Below are 23115 nucleotides of genomic sequence, written 5' to 3' on the forward strand. Positions count from 1 at the left end.
AACAGACTAGAGTATGTAGGAGTTCCCAGTGAATTAGCTGCTTGACTAATCCAGTGGAAGTTAAAAGATTTGCTAGAAGCTGAAGTCAACATTAAAAAGACAGACTAGAGACAGACTGAGCAGGTTTGGAAGCTCGCTTTCAGAAAACTGTACCCTACAACCTTAGCAATCTTTTAAGTTGAATTGCCACAGTTTTAGGACATGTTACCGTAATTAGACTAGATTATACTTTCTCTTAAGGTGTAAAAGATTCCTGAAGAACACCACTGTTTGTTCCGACACTGATTTGCTTAACTGCGTGCAATGTGCTTAACTACATGCAGTGCCTTTCAGTTGAACATGGCCTATAAACCTAAAACAAGTCCCAAGAATCTTTTTTCTGCCCATTATATTAGACACAGCAGTGTTATTACCGAAAAGAGTCACTGTTTCAGGGAACCTGAGGACTTGAACACGTGGCAGGCATGAAGAACAAACTAAAAGACATCCAAATGCTACAGATGGATGGTACACGGATTCAATTTGCCCAGCGACAGGTAAAGTTAGAGTAGGAAAAAGATACTCAAGACCCAACAAGAAGCTTAACATTCACAAATTGCTGTAAGAACAGCCAAAGGGTTAACAATTTCCAGCGGTTTTAATTTACAAGGGGCAAGACAGAAATGGGGATACACTTTCAAATTTAATTTTACATTCCCTGAGGATTATATTCCAGGAAATTACTCTGTTACGTGAATATTGTTACTGCATGACATTTTGGTCCCATTATCTCAGACTCTTTTTGGCATGTATGTCAGATGTGATTCACCATATGTTTAATGACATGCAACACACTTGTTCAAATATATCGTACTAATGCAACATGCCAAGAGAATGATATTTTCTTATGCTTCAAGTTACATCTTAACTCAGAAACGCCTCAGTTAGTCACACAGTCTTCATCCAGTTTTAACATCTCCAATGTAGATTTACAGAGTTTAAAAAAAAAAAAAAAAAACAACAAAAGAACCCCCCGAGACAGATAAAACTGCTTTTCATAAATCTGAGAAAGACAGGATACTATTTAACTGTTAGGACTAGAAATGTCCCAGTCACAATAACTTCTCTGGCATATTCATGTAAAGTGGTTTCTCTGTATGATTACTAGATAGGATCTTTATAGAAAGAAGGTTTTCCCAAATCAATAATTTTTCCACAATCATGACTTCAGTACTATGAAACCAAACAAGCCCCAATCCCTATTTCAAAGAGTTTATACACTATTTCCCTGCTCAAAGTGGAGTTAGGAGGATTATTAGCTGTAAATTGCTTTGAGGGTTAAAAAAAAAAAAAGTGCTAAATATTGTTGTTTCCATGAGTCAACACATACTCTTCAAAACTCTCTACTAACCATTTATACTATGATAAAAATAGCAATTTTGAGCAATAAGCTAGATGCTCTACCATCAGTGGCTCAGGAACACCAAGTGTTACTGTCCCTGACAATAGCCCCTTGCAGGCAAATCTGTTTTAAGGCTAAACTGAACAAATTTCAGCTCATGCAGCCAAACAAATTTTGTTCAATCTCATCAGTCCAACAAAAGCAAAGAGCTGAGTGTGCTTCTGCCCTGCAAAGGGTAAAGAGTAAGCAGTGCCCACCAGAATTACATCAACCTTTGTGAAAGGGGGAACCACCCTCCTTGATTTCTTATGAAACAGCTCACTTCAAGTTAACTGCTGCTGTGCTGAAGGTGCACAAGAGATTTGGCATCTAGCCTCTGCCAAAGAGGGTCTCTGATAAGGAACAACAGAGGAACACCATCACATCCAGTAATCCACCTGGGAAAGGATGCACAGCATAGCTAGATCCACACATACTGCCAGCCTATTAGTCACACTTTTGACCAAATAAGAAAAATATCCACCAAATTCATGCACAGGAATGCAAAGCCACTATCACTCTCACCCCCAGCTTTCAGTAGTTTGGCATAAAATACATTCTTCGTATAGCAGCCCCAGACTAAATTTCAGATGTGTCTAGTACACATTTCTCCAAGCAATTTCACGGGACCTCCAGGAGTTCACTGTCCTGGAAAAAGAATGGAAGTTCTATGAATTTTATATAAGTGTCTGACACAGCACTGGCACTTAAATCCCAGCAAATATGCCAGATATGACGTTACTTGCTCCTGCGCTGCCATCCCAGCCAGGGCTCCCACCAGCAGGAAGAGTGAAGGGCAACGCCAAGATACACGGCAAGGTCTTTACGTAATGTCCCGGCTACTTCTGCTGAAGCAAATGAGACAGCTGGCTCCTCCACTAAAATAGATAGGTGCTATCTAAAAACAAAATCACAACTCTTTGAATGTCATTGTTTCCTGGGAGGTGACAGGGGATTGTCCCTCCTTTTGGAGATCTTGAGACTGAGTGCTGGAGAAACAGCAGAGGCACAGAGCAGTGTTGGGCAGTGCCAGCAAGACTAAACCCGCTAGAACCTCCTGAAAAGCAAGTTGAGTTGATTGACAAAAACTGATGGGACTACACAAAAGAGGGTGCTGGACAGTCATGGCGATGACACAAAACATGAGCATACCATAGCATCCAACACACCCCCGAGCTTTCATCTGAGTGGACACTATGCCAGGACCAGGTGAGGTCACAGACATGCACTGCAGGCGGCAAGAACAGATGCACTTTGAAATCATAATTTATTGCTAAATTCTAGGGTTTGGAAGCAGCACATTTTAAGGGAGGCTTTCAATAGCCAGCAGGTCATTGGTGCAGTGTCACCTCTGTGCTCAGGGTGTTGGGAAGCAGTCTTGAAAAGGGACTCTGCAATTTTCCAGCAGCTATCCAGCTACCCATGCCATACCTCGCTTTGAGCTCATTACGTCGATGTTCCCACTGTTAAGTTTACAGGCATGTGTTTCAGGCAGCTGGGAAGGAGAACATGACACCTGAACCTAGTGCTCCATCTCACTGACAAATCCCAGAGCACAGCAAGAACACTGAAGATTTTAGGAGGAGACGCAATGTTTTTGACACATATCTGTGACTGGCGATAGACCTGATGGGCATTGCTGTGTATTCCCTGGGGGACAAGCAACACAAAGCAGAAATCAAGTATCAGAAACAAGCACTCAGGGTCTGCAGTTTGCAGGGGTAACTCACCAGCTAAATCTAATAGTTGTGTGGTGGTTTTGTTTGCGTGTGTGTGTGTTGGGGTTTTTTTGTTTGTTTGGGGAGGATTGGTGGTGGTGAACTATTTTTTAAATAAGGCTTAAGGACACCTTGGAGCTGTTCTCTGCTGGCAAGGGCAATGTGCACCATTGTCCTCTCGTGTCTGCCTGTGCCAGAACCATGGGCACATGCCAAGTTATGCAAACGCAACCCCCAGCCTGCCATGTCTGCTTCCTACACTCAAACCCCATTTTCTGGGATCCCCAAAGGTAATGAACATTGTGAAAAGCTCTGGCACCTTTACACCACTTTTAACATAGAGGGTGTACCTCTAATTTGACTGCCACCTCCAGCAGTCAGGGCTAGCATGAGACTAATGTACACAGTAGGAATTCATCCAAATGACAATTAATCAGCCAGATTTGTCTGGAAAGAGATGCTCAGAGTACTCGTCTCATGACATGCTCAAAACACACCCTTCAGGTTTTCATAGACAGCAAAGCAAGGTGCTTTTGGATCTTGTCTTATAAAAAGCAGCACAATTTCTATAGTAATAGACCCAAACTTCGCACTACAACAGGTGGCACTATATGTTACCAAAAGGAAAGCAGCTTATGCAGTAGTGTAACACGCACCAAAAGCGATGCATTTATAACAGAGCAACCCCTGTTACGAGTGTGCTCCCCCCAACCCCACAGGCACGTAAGAGCTGCTTCTCACCTATTCACAAGTGCTTTCTTCAAATGCCTTGGGAGTATTTTTAGAGCGGCTGATCCTGGCTCATTGAAGTCCTCTAAAATTTTGTTACAAGATAAAAGAAGAAAGCTGCTCTTTCCTGCACTCCTTCAGTACGAGAGGGATGGCCTGTTCACGGCCACTCAGCAGGCTTTTCTACTTAAGAAAAAACTATCATAGAGCAAAATCGCAGCAGGACAGGGATCCACTGAATGCTTTACAAAGCTAAAAAAATGGCAGTTCTTTGTATTTCTGTAGTATATAATAATATATAATAATTACTTATGATTAAATATGCATTTATTAAATGGAAAAGCATAAAATACATTTAAATCTAATATTTATGGCAAATAATAACAACAAATGCAAGATCATTGCCTATCCTGCTGAAGTAAGTCTCCTGTAGTAGATCTTGAGCACCACACTCACTTCTCCCCCTTCCTACACACACTCACGGCAGCATCTGAAACCCAGCTGCCCCAAGCACTGCATGGTTTGATTCATACACAGCAAGCCTGGCTGGATTTCAGAGCGTGGCAAATGCAGTTACAGCCTGGTTTGAGGCGTGCAAGCAGAAGACCATGCTTGGAGAAGCGCAGACAGGAAACATGCCAGATTGTTTATACCTGAGTCATGACTAAAGTTGACAGCGAAAACCGAGACAACTCGGAGACCACTACTGTGCTCAGTGTGTATGTGATCCTCTACTCTAACTCCACCAACAGCAAAAGTGCAACTAAGCACACATTACCCAAGCAAATATCAGAGTTGCACTGCATGAAATTATTCATGATGCAAAGCCCGTGATATTCCCCCTGGTTGCATTTGCTGGGTTAGGAGACAGGAACGTGTTCTTCAATACACAAGCAGACTTGCAGGTTCAAGTGCTCCTGCTTTCAGGACATCAATCTCCTTGATTTCCAACAGACGCCCTAGTGAGCGAGCAGCCACGGAGAAGACAACACTACCAAAAACTACTGACAACAGCACAAAATAAAAGGAAAGGTCTGGGACAGGTGGAGATGGGAAGCTCCAGGAAAGTTCACTGCGATTTTTGCCACTTCCAATCTCTCTCCTTTCAACTCACCCAATTCTCTATTCCACCCTTTGATGTTCTTACCTACCAGGAAGACACGGAAATGCATTTTAAATCAACTGGAACCAGTGAAGAGGAAAGCAAGCAAAGCCTGGATTAGCTTTAAGAATAGATGCATTAGATTTGCATGGCAAGGGTTTTGGTAGCAGGGGGTGCAACAGGGGCAGTTTCTGGTAAAGGCTGACAGAAAGCTGCTGAAGGCTGATTCCAGGCCAGATTGCCTCTGGCCAAGACCAAGGCAATAGATGGCGGTAACACCTCTGTGATAATATATTAAGAAAGGAGAAAGAAACAGCAATGGAGGGCAGAAGTTGTGGAGAGAAGTGGGGAGGCCAGTGCTTCCTCCTGCAGCTGGGCTGCCAGGGCTTGGTGCACTGGTTGCACCAGGGTGGACCAGCAGCAGATGGAGAGAAGCAAGATGTGGAAGCAACAGCACTGCAGATACAAGATGTGAGGAAAACAGCACTGCAGAGAACTGTCTCCCATAGAAGGGACTCCATGCTAGAGCTGAAGAGCATGAGAAGTCCTCCATCTGAGGACGAAGAAATGGCAGAGACAACGTGGGATGAACTGACTGCAACCCCCATTCTTCATCCCCCTGTGCTGCTGGAGGGGAGACAGGTAAAGAATATTGGGAATAGAAGTTAAACCTGGGAAGAGGTGAGGGGTGAGGGAAGGGTGTTCTTTCTGGGATTTGGTTTTGTTTCTCAGTATTGTGCACTAGTTTGATTAGCAATAAACTAGATTGATGTTTTTTCCTCAAGTCAAGTCTGTTTTGCCTGTGACAGTAACCAGTGAATGATCCCTCCCTGTCACTATCATGAGCTTTACCTTTGTTTCTTACAATTCTCCTCCTCGGAAGGGGAAAAGTGAGTGAGTGACTAAGTGGTTCTCTGTTGCCCACTGAGGCTAGTGGCCATGAGGCTTTTTGTTGCCAGCTGCAGGGCTCAAAACCATGACAGCAGGGAGTGAGGGTTTGGGTGAGGGGGAGAGACCCCATGCTCATTTACATGGGGATCACCACCATTCAGTACAAGGTGTATGCATGGATCCTAAACCACCATAAAAAACCTAAAGGCCCTCGGGATTCATTTTTGGGAGTCTTTGTTACTGCAATGTATCTGAGCACTCACTCAGGAGAGATGTGCCCTTTGCTCCCACACAGGGTTTTTTCCCAGCTTGGATCCACTCATACTCAGAAGTGGGAAAATCAGACCTGCCAGAGTGCATACCATGCCTCTCCAGATGATGTGCCAGTCCCAAATTACTGTAAATTGAAAAGCATATAGCACATTACACTCATGTGGAGACGCTGAGTAGATGAGGCTGAGCTGGGGTCCCAGCAGTAAATTCTTACACCAGCCTGTATTTGCAGTAGAACTTTTATCTCCCCTTGCAAATCACATTTCAGCTTCTCCAGTACGACTCCACTGCACATCTACCCAAATAAAAATATAGGCTGTTGTCTTCTGCTATTTTTTACCTCTTGAATAACTCAGTTTCCTTCCTAAGGAACAGTTTTCCAGGGCAGATCTGACCATCTAGACCTGCCACTCATCACACTACCTGGTAGCAATACGCAACAGGGATTCCACAAATGACTCACAGCCAGGTCTGCTCCACAACACAGGCTCCTGGCACAGCCACTCCTCCCCAACGGCCCACTGCTTACCTCCGTGCCACCTCCGCTCGGGGATGATGGTTCTCCTGACCTTCTCTGTTCTCCCATCTGCTCTACTGCTTGTATTTTGGCTATTGGCCACATCTCTCACCTGTAACCTGAGGGCATTTCTCCTATGCCCCAGCACGCAGCCCAAACAGGATCGCTATCCTGCAGCATTTTTCTCTTTATCCGTCTCAAAATTTTGCTGCAAAATGAAAATTCCAGGTAGAGATGCTATTTCTCTGCTTCTCATCACAATTCTCATGTCAGCTTCTTAAACTTCCACTCTGTAATCGTCAAAAGCATCACTTGTCAGATTCCTACCCATGCTAGTCACCATCACCAAACCCTTCCCACCTCCCAGAGAGCAGCTCTGCAGGCTCCTCTTCGGGTGTTCATTTCAAACCTCTCAGTGCTTCTTGCCCCTCTGCAATTGCCTGATCGCATTCGTTAATGTATCAGCGTTCACCTCCTCCGCTCCACTGGCAATGCCAGCTTCATCCATCTGCTTGTCAGCTTCCCCCACAATAGTCACTGCCTGTCCCTCCACGCTGCCCTTCCAGCGTGACAGGACCTCCTGCCATCCATCTACAAAGCCTGTCCCAGCTCTGCCCTGCAAGCCTTAGAGATCTACATTTTCTATGAAACTAGTCAAATTTGATTTTTGTAGCGTGCTTCAGTTTCTTACTGGTAGGAAACAAAAAGGATTCTTTCACAGACCTCTTGGGTACCAGAAGCTGATCCAGGTGACTGTGAGTATCTGTCTGTCCCTGTCACTATCCACCCAGAGATGCTGCATTCATCACAGCTCCTTATACTCCTTAAACTTACCATCAGCTAGCAGAGCTCTTTAAACAGTGATAAGAAGACTCAGCTTACCAAGAAAACACGGGATGCAACTCAGAAAGATGCTTTAAAGAACCATCTAGCACACCCATACCATTTGCAATATTACAGCAGCAATAATTTTATCACTATAATTTTGATTACAACAGTACACCTCCAGCACAAACAGAAAGGAAAGCCTTTGGAAAGCCCTCTTGACTTGCTAGAAGAGTTCAGGGAAATCTGCACCTCAGTTTACAAGCCTGGGGACTGGTTTCACATCATTCTCCGAGCTGTTAAATCCTGGATGCCCAACAGTGAACAACATATGGCAGAGATTAGCTGTGCTGCTTTGGCAGGGGTACTCATGTAGTGTACGTGACCAGAGCAGTGTACTGAGTGAGGACATCTTCCAGACTGGAATGCTGTTAGGGATGACCTACAGAAATGTGTGTAGAAGATCTTGCGTGCAGGATGGCACTTCTCTTGCCTAATTTTCCCCATCTAATTTATATCTCAGAGTTACTGGGGAAGAGACAGGCAACTCTGAGGGTTCCCAGAAGCAGTCAGGCAGCTACCATAGAGTAACTGCTTAAAACACAGGCAGCTGGGGTGAAACACATCCTCATCTATCTCTCCAGGTCCATCCTTCTCCATTTATAATATGGGGTAACAGCTACATTGAAGCCTCTGGCAGAGTGAGAGACCGACCGCATCAATCCCAAGGACCTAGTGGGACACCATGGTGACAGATTATGGAGGTACCTATAGTTTCAGACTCCTTGTCATGAGTCAAAACACTCAACAGCCTTGCCCTTCCCTCACGAAATCAACCTTATTTGGATGATAACATCCTGTAGTACCATATTAAGGGATGCAATGTGAATAGAGACAAAATGTGCGATACTGAAGTTAATCACAGAAAACAGGGGCTGGGAGGAAATCCCATGAGAGAGGCACATTTATTTCATTATTATATCACAGATGACATTAAGTATCCACTAAGTCCCTCAAGGCAGAATTCTTGCATAAAAAGCATCCCCATTTACCAATCATGATAAAACCTGCAACTGTTCTATAAATAAAGAGTATTTACAAAGAGAGCTGTTAAATATTTATTTTTCTCTGGAGACTGAGTTCTCTGTTCATTTGTCTCCACTGCAGAATCATTCAGTATCAGGGAGCAAAGGAGCTCACCTAAAAAAAGGTTAGGAACTAGTCCAGAGCCTGATCTGGACATAGTACCAGCCTCCTCTACAAGCTGGTGAGGGAAAAGCATCCAACCTGACACAGAAGGACCATGAAGCAAATAAAACGGGAATGATCTCATCTGGCAGGCAAAGGTAGAAGAAGGAATGCCAGTGACAAAGCAAGGATTACTAAATGCTACCATACCGCTCTGTCCTTAGGGAGCTGGCTTGGCACTATACATTAAAGAAGTGACAGCCTTTAATTGTAAAGAGTAGCTGCAGATTTGCAATACATTTGCTTTGTGTCATAGGAACAAGCAATAATTTCTCACAACTAATGAATTAGTGACTTCCCTCCCCCTTTCCCCCCTTTTTTTTTTTGGAAGCTGACAGTTCGGGGGGGGGGGGGGGGGGGGAATCTAACCAAAAAAACGTGGCTCTGAAACACACTTCATTGCTAAACCTTTGTAGTAGCAATTGTAATAGCTTACTCCAGCTTGCCAAAAGCTGAGTTTTAATTAAATATTAAAAAGCTATTTGTTAAAATAATGTTGCCATAGCAACTAGAGAAAGCTAAAATACCCTGGCGTTTCTGACTCACAGCATATTAATCAACCACCAGCTATTATATAATGAGCACCCTCCTGCAAGCGCCCGTGGCAGCCACGACACTGAATGTCTGAATCCACAGCCCCCTAAGCCCAGCTGCTGGACTTTGCCCTTGTTGACTTCTCTGGCTCAGGCCAGGATGGGGTAGCCACCCAAGCTCAGCCTAGGAATCATATGCCCAAATATTTTGGGGAAGCTGGGGGTCAATATATACTCGTAGGAGCATGAAGGGGGATGGTGCTGAGCAAGGGAGTTTTTTTAGAGAGGGACATGAGTATGTCAGGTCCTCACATGCCCACAGCAGTGAAGGGCTTAGGTGGCTCCTTCCCAACAAGCCCTGACCACCCACCCTCAGTGCTCCCCTTGTGAATGCAGTGCTCGCACCAAATCTATTTCTGAAAAAAAATTGTTTTAAGCTATTGGAATTATTTCTTGCAGCAGGTGCCGCCTTCCTACTATCAGACCAACAGTACAAAACTACAAAGGCACAGAGATTAGACCTTGCAAGGGCAAAACCAGCTCTGCTGCTCATAGCTTATTTCACAGATTTTAAAAAAACAAGCCACCTAACATCCTCATCACATCTCAACCCAAACTAAGCTGAAAAAAAGCCTTCTATACTCTCTGTCCATGCACGGCAAGGATGGCAACCTCTGCCATCTGGCAGTAAAAGCTGGCTGACACACATAGCTGCTGACAGTACTTTCTGCACGGCCTTGGGAGGCTTTTCCCTAGGGATGCACCTCATGTTAGAGGCAGTGGGAGAAGTCCATGCCATGGCATCACCCCATGGTCTACAATGATAGGAATGACTGCAGCAGGGAGTCGAGTGGTTGAGGACCAGAGCAACATTGGCTTGGGGAAGAGGACCTGGAGAAGTGCAGCTGTGCTGCTCAGATGGAGTTGCGGACAACCTCCCTTCCCTTCATTGACTCAAGTTTGTGCTTTTAACCCTCCCCCCGCCTCTTTTTTTCAAATGGAAAATAAAAATCTAACCACATAGTTATTAACTGAAAGGAACGTGATGAATATTACAGCATTTGTCGGCTTTGGTTTCCTGCTGCTTTGTTTGGGTGTCACAGGCTGTGACTATGACAACCACAAGCAGTTATTGGACTGATGTAATTTGTGACATCATGCTTAATGGAAAAGAAAAGGAAGAGACACTACCAAAAGAAGAAAAATGGAACAAAACATGCTTTTTCCCCTTCAAGCATCATCAACTCCTGCCTACGGAGTGAAGTCTTGAAGGACCACCACGCTGGGGGACAGCCAGGCAGCAGCAACCTCATCTTTACCAAAGATGCAGTAAAGTTACTAGGCAGTGCTGAGACCTTAGGAAAATCTGCTCTCTTCCCTCCCCTCGGAGGGGGGAACTCTGCAGTCACACAGAAGAAGCCTCCTCACCCCTTCCCAGATGGGAACCATTGACACAATCCAAAGCCTAAGCCTGGCCTGCAGGTCTGAGACTAAACGATCGATGGAGGCTTTTGGCTAAGCCTCATCTCTCCTAAATAAGTTCTCTTCCCTATCTCTATTCTTCAGCTAAAGCACTTTTTAAAAATAAAATGCAGTCTGTCCAACAGTCCAGCCTCTTGCCTGACAGAACATAAGGGAAATGCCCACTGATTTTGAGAGAAGTCCACTGTTTAGGGAGGTGGGTTTTCGGTGACAAGTGACTGTTTCGGTTTGTGGCGGCTGCCCCTGCTGGAGCCCAATCTCTTGCCTAGTATAAGAGCAAGGAGGCAATACCACTGCTGCACTTCAGAAAGCCATTACTGTACATAGCACTGGTACTTGTAGGATACTCTGCTGTCAGAGTCTATCTTTGCTTTGACAGGAAATGTTTGCAAATTCACTGCTAAAGCTCCAACTAACTAAAAACCCCAAATGCTGAAGCCCCCAAACCCATCTAAATCTTATCTGGTAGAAGACAGCCCACTGCAACAAGCATCTTTTTTACAGTTACACATCCAGAAGCCTTGAAATAAACCAGTTAATTTCTCCAAGCTTCTTTTCCCCAAGGTTTTCCAATGCATGAAAACTGCTTTTCTGCCCTCCATGTTCTCCTGATGGTCCTGCTGTGCCTCTGCAGCCCAGTGGTGAAGCCTCCCCCAGGCACCCCCAAGGCCTCACCTTGTCCTGCAGCCAACCCACCAACCTGATCTTGCACACAGCATCCTGGGATGGGAGAACAGGCAGCATGGTACAGCTGAAAATGCTTCTCCTCCACCACATACAACCCAAAGGAAATCCTCCCCGTGCATCCTCGCCCATGAGGAGATGGCTCTGCCTTGCACTGCATACAGAACAAGATCCCATCAGGGGTACCTTACCCATGGAAAAAGAAAAAAAAATATGAAAAAGAGGGTATTGGTGTTAAAGAGCAGAATGGAGACGCTGCCTTACAAAGACATAGCTCCCTGCCCTGCCTCTTTGTTTGTCAATGTCCCCAAGCCCACTGGAATTGACAGGGGCTCCTCAAACCAACACCATCCCTGACTGCTCATAACGCAGCACATCAACACAGCCCACTGTGTGGGCATCACCTGTGGCCACTCCAAACCACTGCTGCATCCTACACTGCCACCTCTCTCTCCAACAGCACTTCTAACAGCAAAGCAAGTTTACCCTCCAGCACCCAGAGGGTGAAACAGAAAAAGGAGATGCAAAAGAAGTCTGACTTCCCCTCTCTCCATCAAACCTTGCCACACTGAATGCCTGGGCCTGAAATATTTTGAAGAACAATACTGCAAGGGGGTGCAGAGAGCAGACGTACCGAAATCGACCTCTTCCAGGTCTGTTTTTTTGTCCCTGAGCTTCTTAGCAGGATGTAGTTTCTCGATCAGCATCACCCTGCTGCAGCCATTTCACACTTCCCAGTTCCTCACTAAGGCTTCTGCCATGCAGCAGCACGTGCACCACACCACCAGGAGATGGTTAAATGGGAATTTACAGCCTCCTTTCATGACTGAGCAATGACTGTATCCCACTGTAATAATTTCAGAGTTACCCAGGACCGTACATGAGCTACCTGGGCAGCTTCCAAGCAGCTTGCTCTTGTTTCTCTTTTACCCTCTTAACTCAGCTATAATATATCACAGGCACCTGTGGACTGCATGCTGCTCTTAGCACTGCTGCCTTGCTTTGACTTAACAACACAGACAACACCTACTTGGGACTAGCAGCCCACCTTCGAAGAGCAGGAGCATGTCTCCTTGCTTATTCTTTGCAGCAGCAATCACTGCATTGTGCATTAGGACACAGATTCATTAGGACCTCAGAAATGCTTCCAGTGCAGAGGTCAAATTTCAGCGCCGCCTACTTAACAAAAAACCAAGCAAACCTAGTTTTGAGATGAGTGAGCAGCATTTCTTGCCTATGAATTTACTTTGAGACACAAAATATGTACACGTGACATTTGTCTGCTGAATTTATTTGCATAGACCACTATCTACTCTTCCCATCACTCCAGAGCTAACACGGCTCCATCCTAAGCAATGCTTTGTAAATGACTGACAAAAAAAATACCCCCCACCCCAAGCCCAATTAATAGGTCTCACATGGCAGGTTAACAACAAGGAGTTCAGGGAAAACACTTCTGATTCTAATGGAGAATATGAACTACAGACCTTACTGAGGGAGGATGAGCACAAAACATTGTCATAATTTCAGATTCCTTTTCTCCCAGTAACTGCACTCATCACCAGTGTCCTTCACAAAAGGCTGAAAGTAGGATTCCCACTTCAATTTTTTTTTGCTTAGCAGCTTCTGAAGTCTTGTTAGGTATTTATTAAGGGAATTTTACCACATCTTTACCAAACACCAACAGACTTGGTTGCTCTCCTGTTAATAAAACATAGCCCTTTCTTTTTTTCAGGCTAATTTCAATTTGGATTTTTATCCTGCTCTAGCCCAAATAGACGTGTGTTGCTGTAACAGAAAACAGGCTGTAAGCAACTGAAATAAAAATGGAAACAAAACTCTGCTGATTTCCAAGTAACCATAGATTTCTATCATCACAGAACAGGGTAAAAATGGGATGGGAGTTGGGCTGATTTTAAAAACTCAACACTCTTCTCCTCACCCCCATCCAGCCCCTCTGCCAAGAAAATTTACTTACAAAAAAGAAGCGAAGCCCAGAGCAATGGCATCTAAACCCCCAAGCCAGACTGTAGCCCTCTTATCCAGCCTCACACCCGCTCTGAGGAGCTGCCCCAGAAGCCCACAGTGCACAGAGCACACAGCCACGAGCTCTACCTGGGGCTTGTAGAGGCTGGTCTAGAGCAGCTCAGGCTCCTCCACCTGGAAGTCTGCAAACCAGCCACAGCTGCTGGGAAGTCATAGCCCAGGTACACTGGCAACGCAGGGGAAAAGGCCACAGTGCAACTGCTCCTTATATTTAAGTATAAGCTCCTCGCTGGGCTGCTTTTGAGCAGGGACGGAAGCAAGTATGCATATGTCTCCTGTGGTGTAAAGTTATTTTACCGGATCAGGGAACAGCTATACATTGGATAATTTTTTCTGTTTTGGTGACAAGGTTGAGGTGCTGTACATACAAAAACCCCAAACTTAAGGCAAATCTGTGCTCTTCTCCCCTTTCAAAAGACACAAGATTTCTTCATAAGGAATGCCTCGCCTCAACTCTCCAGCAAGATTTTGTCTTTCAGTGGCTGGTAAAGCTTGGAAACAACAAACAAGCTTCAGATGGTGCTAATGGTCCATTCTGTTGACCATATTCTCTGTTAAATGCATTCATGTGGTTCATATCTGCAGCAAGATATTTATTCAGCCTATGTGGTAATACAATGCTGACTTTATTTTGAGGGTTGCAAAGAGGTGCCAAAGGCACACAACTGGTTCCAAAAGACTGGATTTGCTTGATGTAAACACTTCTTGAAGTGTCTTTTTAGAAAAATAAAGAAGTCTTCCTTCTGTTTGAGCAAGCTTGGGTTTCTCATGTAAAGGGAAACAGAAAAAAAGCTACTCATAGCACTGCATTTCTTACGTCCTGGGAATGTCAGTACTTAAACCTCTCTGAAGGTGAGCAGAACTCCTGATACCTACAAAAGAGTGAAAAGCTATGTAAGTCAGGGGGAAAAAAAAAGAAAAGAGAAAATAGCAGCCACCCCTTCCACTCTGACTGGTAATTTAATTTTTTTTGCCAGCACCTGAGAATGCTGACTGACAGGAATTGCAGAAACTCCTCCCTTTTCCACTGACCACCACTGACAGAAGCAGAATTTAAAAGACTTGGTGCTCGAGCCCTGTTATAGTAACACGACAAACCTTGGGGCCTCTTGGGGGGAAAAAAATGCACATTTCTTAGGCCAAGCAGACAGTGGAGAGCACTCACATGCTGATGTCCAAAGACACCACTACTGCAGTTCAGACTGGGAATACCCACAAAACATCTGCTGCAGCAGGCACGTACCAGAACAAGCTCTGTTTGTCTACTGGGAACTTCAACAAAATGATATAAAATTACCTTTTTCCTCCTTAAAGGGACTGACCTGCTATGTCCCAAAGCTAAAGTTGGCTTTCCTCACTTTTATCTTTTTTTCCCTACTGAGAAGGAAGAGGAAGGTTTAGCTTTGGCAGCTACAAGAGCAGAACTGGTACAAAAGATGTGCCCCTTTGGCCAGGGGGGACATATATGCACCCAATAAACACTGTGCCTGTGGGAGTGCAAAAAATAGGTAAAGTAAATATAAATGGCCATGGGATTGCTCTGAGTAAAAGAAATATATGCAGCTACTGCTGCTGCTCCCTCAAGAAAAGAGGTACAAGCTTATCGATTGCTTTAGCAGCACCAAGAGCACAACCTGCTCTTTTAGCTCAAGCTGAAGAATTCTGAGTTTGAAACTTCATGCACTTGTTATCTGGCCAGCGGAAGGTCATTTGGCAAACCCGAAATAAATCACTCATAGTCTTTCACTCCTTCCAAGAAGGCTAGAAGTAATTTTTTTTTGGCTCTTTTCAAAAGAAGACATGACTTGATTTCCTGAAAGAGCATGAGGGCTACCAGACAGCTTGGAAGGCCAGGAGCTGTTCCACAAACAAAACCACTTTTAAAGAGCTTAGAAGAGAAGAAGCTGCATGTTTATTCATAGATAAAAGGGAAGCTGCTTCCCGCTTTCCTCTGTCTTGGAGTAAGGCAAAAAAAAAAAAATAAAAAAAATGCTAGTTTCACTGAATTTTAAGAGAGAAATAAGCACACAGGATAGCTGCAGATTTTGTGCGATTTACACCTTCACTCCTTTTTGGACTCGGCAGGCTGCCTTCTGCTGCCCTTCCTCTTATGGGCTAAAACCCCTACTCTCCCACTGTAAGCTGCAGGCCTGGAAGCCAGCAGTTTCTGTATTTAATGGCCACAGATCAGTTATCTTACACCAAATCCACAACCTGAAATCTTGTCTTCTCAGTGCTGTACCCAAGACACTAAAGTGACCCTACATCTTGTCAACAAGGACCAAAACCACCCCTATGAATAAAACACTTTTAAAGAACAACAAAATTGCCTATAGTGCAACCCAGCCCTCCCTTTTCTCTGATCTCTAACCTCTGCTTAGAAAGTTTATTAAAATAAATACATATCTATGGAGCTGTTGCTTAGTGTGTAATGAGCCACACAATTTTTGGTGCTTTTCCTAAAGACACGGCTGGTGAAATTTCTGTGAGAAGCCCTACTTTAGGAAACATAAAGCAGGAAGAAATCTCCAGGGTTATTAAATACAGTCCCTTGCTGTTGTACTTGGGCTGCACAATCCTCCTCAGAAGGTATGCAAAAATTTTCTACCCCTTGTGCCTACGAGAATATGATTTGGGTTTCACAAAACAGCTCAGAAACAAGTTGGCAATATATATATACACATACATATACCCATACATATTTCAGATCTTTTAAACAATTTCATGCTTCTGGGAGATCTGCTACTGCTTTTGAAAGCCTGGAGTTAGGAAACAGTGAAATGAACAAGGCACAACCACATTTCATACAGAAACATAATTTTTTTTTTCAACAGCTAGGTAATTACTAATGAAAGGAAAACTCTTGCCCAAGTTTGTTCATCCTGAGCATCCCTGCGTGGGCAGCTCTTGAGTAGCCTCCCACAGGGGCATGCATGGGAAGCAGCTCTTTTTGGCATGAAAGCATCACTTCTCTGAAATGCATCACAATTCTGGGAATAAGCAAATTCGGACCAGACCCCTCCACACCACAGGACAGCATTCATGCAAGTGTCACATCCTCACCTACACGAGCCACATAAACACCTATACAATCATGAACAAGAGCTGGGGAGATCTGTATCCCATGTAGCGTCCTGGAAGTACATGTACAAAACAGATGATGGTGGTTTATGAGGTACCACACACTGCCTGGTTCACAGACTTGCCTCTGTTGTGTGTACTTAGCCCGCAGCACGCAGAGGATAACTCCAGCTACCCCAGCCATCCTTCATCCTCTGCACACTGAGCTGAAGACTCAGCCACTAGCTGCTTCATTATTCTAGGTGCTTTCCAACAAAAGTCACATCTCATGGCAAAACAAAACAAAATAAACAGAAAGATTTTTAAAAGACTTTTTTAAGGTATGTAACTTCATAAACACTAGCACTCCTCAAGGTGTCTGCAACCCAAACACTACAGCACTAACCACCTGAAAATGGGATTAGTTTGCATTGTTCACCATGAAATTTCCAACAAAACCTAGATTGTTGAGATATCCTTAGTGAGCTAAAATATAAATCTCGAGCTGCAGTTCGGGAAGGGAAGAGAAATAATGGTACTTTTTAGATGCTTGACAGAAAAGTTCCTTTGAGACTCTCTCAACCTACGGAAATGATCAATTTTGCAAAAGAACATTTTACACAGAGAAATGGAGTTGGGAGCCCTGGAACACTTACTTTCCCCAGTAGTGCTCCAGATGAAGAAAAATAAAACTCAGGCTCATCCTGACCTCTTTTCCTGAAAGATGCCCACTCTGGAGGCTTACAGCCTGCTGCAGTCTGCTGAAACCATTGCTGCAGAGCAGGTTGTGCCTGTAATGGCAACCCTCTGCAGCCCCACGAGGCTCTGGTGCTCCCCACCAGCACTGCTGGTGACCCGCTTGACTGCCCCAGTGCCCAAAATATGTCGAGACAGGCAATAGGTTAGGGCTACTTTTCCTTCATGAACCTAATGAGCTCTGGGATGCTGCTTTCCTCTGCTGCTGGCTCAGCGAAGTAAGAATAGAGCGTGGCTGGGGTGCGGGCTTGTTCCCACTTCTAACCCCTCTGGCATTTGTATGGTACTAGGCATTTATTAACTTTATAGAATAGCTTATACCTAAATTTACCTAAAAAATACCATGATCAAAATTACCATCTTAGCAATCTGAATTACTTCTAACACTAGACTAGAAATGCCTTCTATCGAATTAAATATGCACAGCTGCGTTGGAAATGGAGGGTTTGCAGCCGATAGATTGCAGACTGTTATTACAGCATGATTAGCAGACACAAGCGTTCCTGAAAGTCGTCTGTACCCACATACTGAAAATCCTAGTTATCCCAGCAGATTCCGAGTGTCCCAGCAGCTCCTGGCTACTGGGCCAGTCCTTGTTAAACGTTCAGCAAACCTGGCAGATTTCAATGCAAGGGAGGAATGTGCTCATGAGCATTCTTCACTTCGACACCCTTTTTATAAAACTAAAAAAATTAACTCTTCCCTGCAAAATGTGAAACACAAATTCAGTCTCTGTCAAATACCTAAATATGCGGTGTAAAAGACAATAAAAAAACCCAGAAGTGCTCTGAGGTTTATGTGTAAGCACACACAGCTTGTGCAGACAGTGACGGTTGAAGAGACCCAGGGATATCCCCTGCTCCTCCCTATCCCCCGTGGTCTTACCCCTACCCCACTTGGCACTTAGCCACCTCTCTCCAGCTATTTGAATGAAGCTGAAATGGAGACGAGTATTTCCACCCCATAGCAGCTGCTAACACAGCCCCAGCGCTCCCTGGGAAAGCCACCAGCGCTGACCTGGAAAACACAGGGCAGGAGACTCCTGCCAAGGGCCGTTTTCTTCACCTCAGCAGTGTGACAAACACTCACACAAGGTCTTAATCCACACCAAATCATTTGTGCATACCCACAAGGGGAGGCTGACGCAGGTTGTTACACCAAGGCCATTGCACACTGCGGCTCTGTAGCCTTCACTTCTCTCAGGAAAACTATAAACTACAGGAAGAGATGAAGCTCCTCTAAGCAATGCCTTCTTAATGTTACCAGCTGCTTTTGGAAATATTTGGAAGCATGAAAATAAGCAAAGAGCAAATAAGAGGAAAAAAAAAAAGTAAATAGCAAATAAGCTGCCTGGAAAAAAAAATTAAAGATAAAAGTTTCCTAGGTTTAGGTAGATTTTTCACTGTTAATGTAGCACTGTCACAGAAACTATTTCCCCTCTCTTAGACCTTCAGAAGATTTCAGAAAACATCCTCTCTATTAGGATGAAACCAATCTGCTTACATCCCAGCAGGGAGAAGCAGGAAAGTGATGCTCTGGGGTGGCAGACATCTGAGCCAGGCAGCCTGGGCAGCCACCAAGGCTGCCTTCACCCAGCCACCATTCCCAGGGGACTGCTCTGACCCCTCGGGCACAGGCTACTTAGAGGGGAAGGGCTGAGATACGTCCATCCGTAGTTTTACTTAAAGACAGCACCTTCCTGTAAGAAGATGTGGGTTTGGCTGCCAGCAGCAACCATAGTCTCTGCTACAAAACAAGGCAGGGGCTGACAAGCATCCTGGTCTGGCTTCCCTGGCACTGGATGGACAGGTGGACCACAACTCTCTGCTGCTTCTCAGTCTCAGTACTTTCTTAAAAAATATGCAAACAAACAACATTAGCCCCCACAGCCCCAGTCCAGGGGAATGTACCCACTGCATCTCCACTTAGGTCCTCCAGCCTTTCTGCACCTCACTTTCTTAGTTCGTTGGGAACTGGAGAACTGAACCAAAATGAAAGAGAATGGGAAAGAATTGCTCCAAGTGGATTTTATTTACTTGTCAATTTATCTCCTAGATGTGGACGCTGGCACAGGAGAAAGGCATATTACTTTCTTTCCTATCTCCTTAACTGTTCCTAGTTTCCTTCAACAAATCAAAGTATTTTCTTGAAGAGTGAGAAATCTCAGTCTCATACACTACTTTAAATGGGTAGCAAGGGCTTTAAAGCAAGGAGAAGAATATTTGATCGCATAAGAAAATTCAGCCAGAGAGAGAGCAATGTCCTATAGTGTTCCAGTTAACGGAAAGTTCATCATTAATTTATTTGGCTTTTAGTTTTAGAGGAACATTTTCTCATTGTTCCTCTTAAACACTGCATTTCACAGTGCATTTCACATATTTCACCCTCTGGCTAGTTACCTATGAGACAAGGCACCAAAGGCAAGTCCACAGTAATAAATGTGTTGGAAAACAATTGTCAGACCCTCCTTTGCCAGAACCATGATTGGTAACTGTTTTCCAACACAACAGTCGCTACAGTAGCGCTGTTGTAGGATGCTTTTGCTGCTCAACAGATGTATGGCTATAACTTTTACTTTATTTTTAAACAACTGAGCTGCAGATTGCTTAACCACTAATTTATTTTCAACACAATGAATTGTACACTCCCTGTGTTCAGATCTATCTAGGTGTTACTGTACAAGTTTGCTCAAGAGACGTGGTGTACGTTCTACACAGGGGACTCAGCCAAGAATCATGTGCTCCTTCCTTTCCTCCCCAATATCCAACCAAGCTTGTAACAAAAGCAGTGCTGGAGAGGAAAAAAAAAACAACGGAGAGAAAACTGAAGTGAACACATCATAAAAGCACATTAACCCACTCCAGTAGCCACAGTCTAAATGCGTGTGCCAATTTGGAAACGAGGGGGGGACATTATTTGAGACCACCTACAAGAGGTATCACACAGGCAGGTATCTGGGTCCAGTCCTGTTCAATATCTTTATTGATGACTTGGATGAGGGGATTGAATGCACCCTCAGCAAGTTTGTGGGTGACACTAAACTGGGAGGAAGTGTCTTCTATTGGAGAGTAGGGAGGCTCTGCAAAGGGATCTGGACAGGCTGGATCAATGGGCTGAAGCCAATGTGATGTAGTTTAACAAGGCCAAATGCAGAGTCCTGCACTTGGGACACAACAACGCCGTGCAGCGCTACAGGCTTGGGGAAGAATGGCTTCAAAGCTGCCTGGCAGAGAAAGACCTAGAGGTGTTCGCTGACAAATGACTGAACATGAGTCAACAGTATGCTCAGGTGGCCAAGATGGCCAACAGAATCTTGGCTAGTATAAAAAATGGTGTGGCCAGCAGGACCAGGTAAGTGATTCTTCCCCTGCACTGGTGAGGCCACACTTCAAACACTTGAGTTTACTTCTGGGCCCCTCACTATAAGAAAGACACTGAGGTCCTGGAGTGTGTCCAGAGAAGAGCAACAACACTGGTGAAGGGGCTGGAGAACAATTCTTGTGAGGAGCTGCTGAGGGAACTGGGGTTGTTTAGGCTGGAGGAGGCTGAGAGGAGACCTTATCATTGTCTACAACTACATAAAAGGAGGTTGCAGAGAGGTCGATGTTGGTCTCTCCTCCCAAGTGACAGGGGGATAGGAGGGGATGGCCTCAAGCTGTGTCAGGGGAAGTTTAGTTTGGACATTAGAAAAAATTCTTCACAGAAAGGGTTATCAAGCACTGGAACAGGCTGCCCAGGGAGGTGGTTGAGTCACCATCCCTGGAGGTTTTTAAAAGGTGGGTAGATGAGGTGTTTGGGACATGATTTAGTAGTAGACAGGTACAGCTGGAGCTGATGATCTCTAAGGTCTTTTCCAAAGTAATGATTCTATGATTCTATAGCAAAAGATGTGAGCAGCAGCCCATCGGCATCCCTTCATGTGTGCACAATGCTGGGTAACCTAGACTGCAGCCAGCAACACCCGTAGCTATTTTCACTGCTTAGATCTGCCGTCAGAGTGACACAATTCAAAGACTCCCAGTATTGCTGTTGGGTTTGGCCCTGCCTCCCCAGTTTCAGACTGATTTCCTCACCACGTGACACAGCCCAAGAGCAGATACTCTTTTCCTCTGCTTTTAATTCATTCCCTCTTTTGTTCCTCTTAAACCTCAAGCTGAAAAGAAAAAAAACTTAAAAGAAAAAAAAAAAAAGATGATCAAGGCCAGCCAGCAACTACATCAACTACATTTTGCTGTTATAAAAACAAATACAAGAGGAAGGAGTTTCCCTTTTCTGGCTGTTTAGACCATTCCTACTTTTGGCTATAAGCACTGATGTGTTTGCAAATTCCTGCCAAACACAGCAGCCATCAGTGCGAAAGTGGTACAAGAAACAAAATGAGAGCAGGGTGTAAATATAAAGCAAGGAATCACTTTTTTTCACATAATGGTGTTTGTGCTCCAGTTGCTCTTGAAGACCAGCACCGTTAGGTCCTATCAGGTCTCTTATTTCCAGTAAGAGTGTCCATGTGTCTATATCTGAGAAGTTAAGTCAGATGCACCTGGGTCAGCAGCCCCTACATTTGTGCCAGATGATCTACTTTCAGCTACAAGTAATCAAGAAGCCACAAAGAGACCAAAGAAAAGGTTGTCTGGAGTCACCTAAATGCTGCTATAAAGTTCCACCCAGTGCTGAGCTTCATCCGTTCTCCTTACTGCAAACTCCTGGACCAGCCAGTTTGAGGCAAACATCTCCTGGGGCACATTCCTGCCTGTTGCCCTTGCTCCCTGGCCACACCGCCTCAGTGCCAGCACTACGGTCTCCCCCACGCTCTAGCAAATGCAGCCAAAAAGGGAAAGTCTGCATACACCTAACACTGAAAAACAGCGTCTGACCTTGAGGACTGGAAAAGCTTATGGAAATCCTCATGAAGCAGTTGCTTTTGTGGTCTTTTCTCCCTATCCTGGGGATAGCCAGCATAGCCTGGGCACTGCATCTGCTTATTCTGGTAAGAATCAGTAACTTTGGGCCCATCCTTCCCCTCCAGCTAGACTTTAACTTTTTTTTAAGGCCAAGAATAGAAAGGGATGGAACAAAACCTTCTACTTACAGCCTGCCAGTCTTGCAGCCCTATAAATCTGTCGTATCCATTTACTAGTGTCACTGTGGTAATGCCTGTATTGAATGCTGATTTGTTATTGTTGGGTCCACAGCCCTAAACAGCCTGGGATGGTTCTGGAAGCCAAAGCAACACAGGTTCAGACATCGAATACCTGTTTCCTGCAGATCTAAGTGTTGTATTTGAATCAAATTAAGATTTGGATCCTACTTACACTGGAATACATCTGTAGCAGCAGATGCTTTTTACAGCTTTCTACTTGAAACAGGATCGAGGGCATAATTACATTTCTGAGAGCAAATCCTGCTACTGTTTGGATACACCTTTGCCACTTACTCCTATAGGAGAAGGTTTGAACCAAGGAAGATACAGCGCAATTCACATCCTACTGTGAAAAGCTGTTCAGGAGAAATGCAATTTTACCCTTTAAAAATCAGACAAAACCAGATTTCATACAAAATTTATCCTATCCTTCCATAGAACCAGCAATATGACATTAATTTCTTCCGTCTCACAATACATTTAATGAGGGAGAAAATAAAGTTACATGTGCACATCCCTTTGTCCACTGCTCCTTGTTACTGTTCCAGAACGATTCTTCAAAGCTGCCGAGATCACTGTATGTTACCTCCTTTTTGAAGGATCAGATATATTGCATCAAAAAGCATGCAGGAAAAGTTCTAGGGCATGAAACCAATTTTTGCACACTTTTATCTGGGTCAGCTTTTCTATT

The 23115-nt window shown here is 44.5% G+C and overlaps 1 protein-coding gene across 4 annotated transcripts in view; it reads right to left on the bottom strand.

The window, feature by feature from the left end:
* The window catches only part of ZHX2 (zinc fingers and homeoboxes 2), a 78111-nt gene that overhangs the window by 29684 nt on the left and 25312 nt on the right, over positions 1–23115 (bottom strand). The window lies entirely within an intron of this gene.

This window comes from Cuculus canorus, chromosome 2, assembly GCF_017976375.1.
Source record: "Cuculus canorus isolate bCucCan1 chromosome 2, bCucCan1.pri, whole genome shotgun sequence".
NCBI classification, from domain to species: domain Eukaryota; kingdom Metazoa; phylum Chordata; class Aves; order Cuculiformes; family Cuculidae; genus Cuculus; species Cuculus canorus.